Genomic DNA, 8,266 nt, shown 5'->3' with positions numbered 1-8,266 from the left:
TGCCTTTCCTTCGGAACTTTCCCCTTTGCTAAGCATATGGATCAAATTCTTCCCCTCATTCTTGTATTTCAACCCTTCATATCTCTCGAAATTTCTGTCATATTTTTTCTTGTTAGCTGCTATCTTTTGTTGGTTCTCCTCTGTTATAACATAACCAAGGCCAAAGCATTGTGTGTTCACATTCAGAGATAAAATATCTAGGTCACCCTGTTGTCGCACCCCTAGGCCCATGCCTGAAAAATACTTCATTTTAAGAAGCATGTTGGTTACTCCGGGATTGGTGATGTTAAACTCTATCAAAGAAAATCTCTCTTTTGGTGAACTAGGCCCCAAAGTTGCATTGATACTGCCCAACTCAAAACCTCCCAAACGAACTTCAAATGTCTCACCATTGTTATTTTCCCCCATATCAATGGATGCCATCATGCTAACCAAGTCAAGATCTGCCAAGATAGTGATCACCTGCCCTTTGAACACAAATTTTATCTTTTGGTGAAGGGAAGAGGAAACTAGCCTAGCCTTATGCAACCATGGATGGCCTAAAATCATATTGACTTCAACCTTTTGGTGAAGTCTACCTCAAATTCAGCCAGCCCAACTACTATCACCATAGTGAAAATTCCCAACATGCTCCTCCTGGTGTTGTCATAAGCTCGAACACATTGACTAGATGGCTTCATCTTGGCTTCATCAAATCCCAAATGTTTAAAGGTCCTGAGAGGGAAAACATTCAACGCCGACCCATTGTCTACCAATATTTGGGGAATTCAACATCCTCTGTAATCAACGGTTATGTGTAAAGCCCTTGTGTGGTTCGAACCTTCAAGAGGGAGATCGGCATTTGCAAACATCAATGAGTTCACTGTGTACGCGGCTCCTACTAGGCTCACTAGTTATGCCGAATCGGTCCCAATTAGAACTTGGATGCTTGCTAGAGATTTCAACACTGCTTCCCTGTGGGTAGGAGTGGCCATGAGCAAGCCCCAAATAGATATTTTTGCTTAGGTCTTCTGCAACTGTCTCAATACTTGGTTCTCCAGTTCAATCAACTTATTGTTCAGTCCCTGATCTTTTGGCCTTGTTGGTGGTTTTGTGAGTCCTGCCGCCTTGTAGTTCTTCCCACTTCGAGTTTCTGCTATTATCTCACCTGGAATGTAGAGCTCTACCTCATCATCAGACTCTAAAAACCTTTACTTTGCCTGCAACCCTTCCCCAGGGATAATGATATCATAATCCTTATTAGCTTCAAGTTTGACTGCATTAAGCTCCAAACCAAGATTTGGTGTGTAGGTCTCAAAATTAGATTCATCATACAGGCCATTGATCTCATCTTCCTTCAACTTTGATTCTATAGGCTCTTTTAAACTAGAAGTGACAACATCAGCCAGAAGGGGGAAAGTAAATCCGCTAAGATCTCCAACGTTGGTTGCCTCTGCTTGGCTACTCTTCACTGATAGAAAAATGATAAGAGAAGTTGGGTCAAAATTTCTTAAATCTTCCTGCAAGGAGTTAACTACTCAATGCTGAGGAAGGGGATTTATGGCAACATTGGGTCGTTTGACCCGGATTTCAAACTTCTTTGCATCAAGCAGATCTTGGATTGCCTCCTGTAATTTGTAACATCTATCTGTTGCATGACCTTACTGAGAATGGTAGTCACAAAACAGGTTTGGATTGAACCAATCAGGTTTTTGATCAGGTAAGGGTCTAGGCTCTTGCTTAACTATAAGACTGGCCTGAAGCAAACGATTCAAAACTGAACTCAAAGAAGTCCCCAAGTCAGTGAACTACCTTCAAGGACGACGAGGAGCAGGGGTTGCATCTTGCTCAATCACAAATGGCGTTGCTGGAGTAGGTGAGGTTGGCGTTGTGGGAAGAATCGCCATCGTGGCATTAGACCTCGAATTCCTCTGTTAGGTAGGAGGTTTTTTGTTACTACTAGCCTCCTTAGCAAGTTTGCTGTACTTGGGGAGCTCTTCTTAGGCGAGGGCATCTTCGACCTGCTGGGCTGCCATTCTGAGTCCATCAAATGTCAATATTGCCTAGCCAAACAACACATCCTTGTAGGGACCACACACCGACCTCATGATCATGGCAATCTGATCTCGCTTAGTTGGTCGATCCCTCATCATGGACGCTTTGTCACAGAAACGCCTTAAATACTCGGTGAACTCTTCATTCGGCATTTGCCTTATCGTTTTTAATTCTCTTCTTGTTAATTCCACTTTAGTATTGTAGCCATACTATTTGGTGAAAGCTCTCATAATGTCCTCCCAAGTGCGAGAGGATGCCTTGTCTAAAGACATAAGCCAATGGTGAGCCGCACCAGTTAGAGAGAATTGAAAATCTTGCCCCAACATTTCATCTGTGAACCTCTTTATCCCCAACTGTCCAATGAAAGACTTCCAGTGGGTACGGGGATCCCCGGTTCCATCGAACTTGTCACATGTCCACTTGAACCTTTCTGGCAAGATTGCTTGGGGAAAAAAGCATAGCCCCTCAGTATCAAAAATTTGGTCTTCTGCCCCTTTCATATTCCTTATAATGTGCTCCAAATGGTTGACCTGATCCTTTAATTCCTTTTTTCTCTTGATCCTCAACTGCCCTGGTGGCAGGAGCGTTGACATAGAAGTCATACTCATCCTCAGCCGGGTAGGGAGGTTGGGGAACAAACCTAGGAGTTTGAGGGTGACTCCGTTGATCCGGAACCTCTTCCCTTAGTGCGGCCATATGTTTGCGCACCACCTCCATGAGGTTGGCCATTATTTCCTCTAGCTTGGCCATTCGAGCATCCATGTTATCTAAAGGTGGTTGTGGAGGAATGCCTGCCATCGAGAACCACTGAATGATGGTCCCGAGAGGTTGCTAGGACAATCCCAACTAAGTGAGATGAACGAGAAAGGCTGATTGGGGTAAGATGTTGGCAGCACTGACTGGTATCAAAAAAGGACAAATATAGATGGTGAGATGGCAATACATAACACTCTCCTACTTGAACACAAGACTAGCCAAACATACGCAAATAAGGACGACCAGACCAAACAAGAGTTAGCTCAAATGAGAGTGGCATCAACTTAGCAGCATACTTAAAGAAGTGTGCCTAAGTTGAAGAGACTCTCAAGCGATGGATCAAGCAAAGGTGGATCCTATAAGAACACTTATGTAGGCGACTCTACACTGAATAAATCACCAAAAACTCTGTGGTGGAGACATTTGAACCTACCCATTGACATCAAGATAGCTTCTGTGAAACCCTTACCAGGTTGAGATGTATATCACATCGAACTGACGGTGTTGGCATATAGCCATGGTGCCAATCATGTGGTGCGATCGTACGAACCAACAACTAGTGTAGTTAAAAACACTAGCATCCTTAATACCAATGGTAAATCCAATTGTTCCGTTGGTGAATGGTAGATTGAGATGGGTAGAAATTACTACAAAAGGTTCTAACGTGAACCGCAATCAATGTACATTAGTTGTGTTGATCCTAGTCATTGGTTCTATGCCCAAGTATATGATGCATGTTGGCTAGGTTTAGGACTGGTAAGGCTACCCTTGACAAGACCGATATACCTATCACTCGTATACACGGAATGAATCAGAGGCATGTGGTCCCTTTGATGTACCAATAGGGGAATAACTCAAGCAAATTGATCTCAGAGTGTTGACTAATAGCGTCTCTTTGGGCACACCTAAATGTGTGTGATCTCCCTTAAGCACGCAAGGTAACACCCTCGCTGATAAGTTCGGTATTCTAGGCCCAAATGGCATGGTATCAACGGGTGTGATGTAACTGGGGGTAGACCAAACATATGTGAGGGACCCTGGCAGCTACACCATGGGGGTGAATAAGGGTAAGGCATGTTGTGCTTAATGCAAGAAGTGTATGCAAGTGATGAAAAGTGAAAAATAACATGTTAATATACAAACAATAAGGTACAAACAATGGTCAATCAAGAGTCTGACATCCCAAGTGGAGTCGCCACTGTAGGTATCACGGACCTCTGCCCGAATCGCGATATGGCACGTAGTGCTCGTACACACGCTAGGGTTCGACCCTAATACGATGAAATAGTATCCCCTGGTCATCAAATGCCAAGGGGGGATACACGTTATGAGTAAAAGGGAGTCACGACCTAGAAAGGGTTTAGGACCCATAAATGTCTTCCCCAATCAAGGGAGATAGACTAATGACTCTGATGGATAAGGCTGGTTTGCACCAAGATTCTGGACAAGTGTCAAGTGACAGACTGGGAAGGTGTTAGGCACCCAGTCTGCCTGACCCTAAGGCCAGTGTTCTTTTGTTTGATCAAAGTTTGTTTGTACCCTACTAATTAGTCCTAAATCTAGGTCACTGAAAACCCTAAATTAAGTATCTAAACATGACATGTGAAAATCCTAAACCAAGTGTCTAAATTATGCTAGCTAGGTTATGATGCAAATAATGAAATGATTACGCTAAATAAAAAAATTAAAAACCCTAAATCAAACTAACTCAATTAAGTGAGCCTAACCCAGATGGATGATTAATGAATTTATGAAATCCCAAATTGAATTAATTAAAATGATTAATCCCAATCCCTAGTAGTTAGAGAAATAAATTATTGCAATCCTACTTAATCTAATCGGTAAAAAGATTTATAAACTAAATGATACCTAATTAATTTATTAAAAAAAATGAAATGGATTAATTACATTAATGAATGCATTTTTACTAATCTACCTAATCTAGTATAGGAGGATAAAACTAAACCTAAATTTTAATTAAATTAATTATAAAACCTAATTGCACTAATTATGTTTACCTTAAGCTAAGCTAAGATGAGTTACACATTTTTCAAAACCCTAGTTAAGCTAGTGAGAAGAGAATCTTTTAACTAAATAAATGCAATGCTAATTATCTTCTAAATTAAATATGTCTAATGATTATTTTATGCTATACCTATATTATGTTAGAGTCTAAACGTTTTATTAATTGAACCCATTAAATAATTAAACCAACTAATTACAATAAAGAAAAACACTAGTGAAAAATGATATATGAGCTTAAGTAATTAAACTAATCAAAGAATCTAAATGAAATGCTTAAAGAAAGCTAAACAAGCTAAAAGAAGGGAAAGTTGGATAAATTGGAATACAAGTATACTAATTGCACTATTTTAAACAAGATCTGATTTTTTTTATTGCACTTAAAGAAAGAGGGTGAAAAGCCCTAAAAAATAAGAAATTATAACACAATCTCATTCCCCAAATTTGTCCTAATGCTATGGGCCGGTTTGAGGGGCCAGCCACGCCCATACTAGTCTACGTCCTAAACTACGTCCTATATATTATTAAGAGAGAAAAGAAAATAGAAAACCGACTAACTTATCAAAATTATTTAATCCACAATGAACAATTAAGACTATGATGATGAAAAACAAAAAAATGCAGAGGGATTGTTCTGTTTTTAATTTAGAGAGAACGAAAAGAAAAAAAAAAAAAAGACATGGAGCCATAAAAAAACAAACGATGGAGAGGGAGTTGTGTGGGGCGGTTGGGCTCAGTTAAGGAGAAGAAGTATAAGAAGAAAGAGAAGGGAGGTTCGGTGGCTGCTGGTTAGCAGTTGCAACAGCAGGGAAAGAGAAGTGAAAAAGTAGAAGAAGAAGAAGAGAAAGGAGGTTTGGTGGGACTGGTTAGCGGTTGCAGTAGCAAGGAAAAAGAAGAGACAAAAAGAAGAAGAAGAAGAAGAGAAAGAAGTTGCAGGTTTCAGTTAAGTGGGATTGGTTAGCAGTTGCAGCAGCAAGGAAAAAGAAGAGAAAGGAGGTTCGGTGGGACTGGTTAGCAATTGCAGCAGCAGGGAAAAAGAAGAGAAAGGAGGTTCGGTGGGACTGGTTAGCAGTTGCAGCAGCAGGGAAAAAGAAGAGAAGAAGAAGAATGAGAGAAGGAGAAGAAGTTGCAGGTTTCGGCCATGGAGAAGAGAAGGAGAAGAAGAGGAGGGAGGAGAAGAAGAGTTGGCAGCTAGAGTTGGGGTTCAACAAGGAAAAGAAGAAGAAGATGGGAGGTAGATGAATGGTCGCTACTGGAAGGGATGGAATAAGTTACAAGAGAGGAGGAAGGTTTGGAGAGTTTCAATTGAAAGAAAAAGGAGGAGAAGATGGGTTTAGGTTCGGTTAAGGAAAAAAGAAAGGAAGGAGAAGGGGGTGGAGAGGATTCGGCCATGGTAAAAGAGAAGAGAAGAGAAGAAGAAGAAGAAGAAAAAGGAGGAAAAGGGTTGCAGGTTTGGAAGAAGAAGTGGCAGGTGGCATCCATGAAGAAGGGAAGGAGAAGAAAAAGTAGTTGCAGGTTTATGGATTCAGCAACAAGGAACAGAAGAGAAGGAGAAGAAGAAGTAGTTGCAGGTTTATGGATTCAGCAACAAGGAACAGAAGAAGGAGAAGAATAAGCATTTGCAGGTTTATGGATTCAACAATGGGAAAGAAAGTTAGGGAAGAGCTGAGAAGATGGAAATGGGTCAGCGATGGCAAGAGATGTGGTTGGAGAAGAAAGGAAGAAGAGATAAAGAAAAGGGAGAAAGGATTAGGGTTCTTGGATCCTAATCCAAGGGCCTAGATCTAAAGGATAAAACAATTAACAATTAAGTAGAATCATAAAGCCAAATGTAAATTCAAAATCAATTTAAATTAAAACAAACAAAAAAAATAATTAAGTCTGAATGAACCTAATTACATCTAACTAAACCAGATAAAACTAAAATGAATATAATTAAACCAATTAAACAAAAATCATATTTAATTGAACCAAAAGACCTAAATACACCTAATTGAATCGGGTTACATCTAATAAACGATATTAAACCAAATTGAAACTAATTAAACCTAATTAATCTAAATGAACCAATCATTAAGAAATTAGGACCTAATCTATTAAATTATATAAACTAGTTCTAAATTGCAATTAGAAGAAGAAAAATACCTTAAACCCGGCTTTAATCAAGAAACAATGGGAGATAATCCTTATGCTTCAAGCCCCAAATCGAACCGAACCGAATTAGATATCTCGTTCAAGGAAGGATTAATGTGTTAAACTTTTAGATTTGGAGAATATTTAATTTTAGAGGGAAGAAGTTAGCCAAAACCTTGATGAGACCATCCTCTCTTCCAAATTCTCAATTTTTTCTCCTCCCTTTTGGAAGAGAGGAAGGGTTATACTTATAGCCTTGGGACTTGAGACAATTCTCTCTTATTTTCGATGTGGGACTAAAAAATTAGAAAGAATTGTCGAAAAAGGTTTGCTTTTGGACAAAGGGGTTTGGGCACCATGTGGCACTCTTTGGTTGCTCGGAATGGAATCTGATACCGAACTTTGGAGTCAACTTTCAGGGGTCATATCTTTCAAACCGTTAGTCAGAATTCGATGTGTAATATGTCGTTAGAAAGCTCAGTCTGAGCACTATCCAATGATGTGAGACACGATTATGGTCTCAAGTGAGAACCTTTACAAAAATATACAAAAAGTAGGGACCCGGATCATAAAATGAAAGAGAGAATCGGGCGTCGATTCGCATAATTCTCGCATCAAAGTGTAATATTTGACTTGAGGGCTGACTTGAGGGGAAAAACAACAATAATCCACAACATCAAATTCTAATTTTTGAAAATATTTTCTCTTGAAATTTTATAGGAAAAAAAATGGTCATTTTCTACTCTAAGCTCGAAAATTCTTCAAGTCTAAAATGTCCAACATGTAATTCTTCTTGTGTCATCATCGCCGAGGGGTGATAAAATTAGGTGTCTACAATACATCAATCGAACAATCGAAACCTTAGTTAGTCTTTTGGCATTGCATGTTGCTAGAGCTCACTAGGGTTGGTTTGAGCTTGACAACAACACTGGGAGGGTAGAACACTCATCCTACAATCCTAATATGGTTTGTACATCAAGATTACATCCATACCTAGCCCTACTTATGTCAAAATAAAGAGAGAGAGTGGTATGGGAGGTTGTACTTACCTCTGACAGTGATTTCGGTAACAAGGCGGTAGCCCCCACCAAGGTAGGCCTCCAACCCCTACTCCTTTCTCTTCTTCTTCTTTCCTCTCCTCTTTATCTCCTCTCCTACATTGGGCACAAGGGAAATGAGGAAATGAATCCTCATTTCCCAACTTATAACTTAAATGGGCCTTAGGGTCTGTTTGGTTTGGACCTCTTTTAAACCAATCAGGTTAAAATGAATTTCAGGGCATGAGGACCCACACATTTAGGTCCATAAAGTTTCCACAACA

The sequence above is a fragment of the Macadamia integrifolia genome, chromosome 11 (genome assembly GCF_013358625.1).
Source record: "Macadamia integrifolia cultivar HAES 741 chromosome 11, SCU_Mint_v3, whole genome shotgun sequence".
In the NCBI taxonomy this organism is placed as follows: Eukaryota; Viridiplantae; Streptophyta; class Magnoliopsida; order Proteales; family Proteaceae; genus Macadamia; species Macadamia integrifolia.
This window is presented reverse-complemented; position numbering follows the sequence as displayed.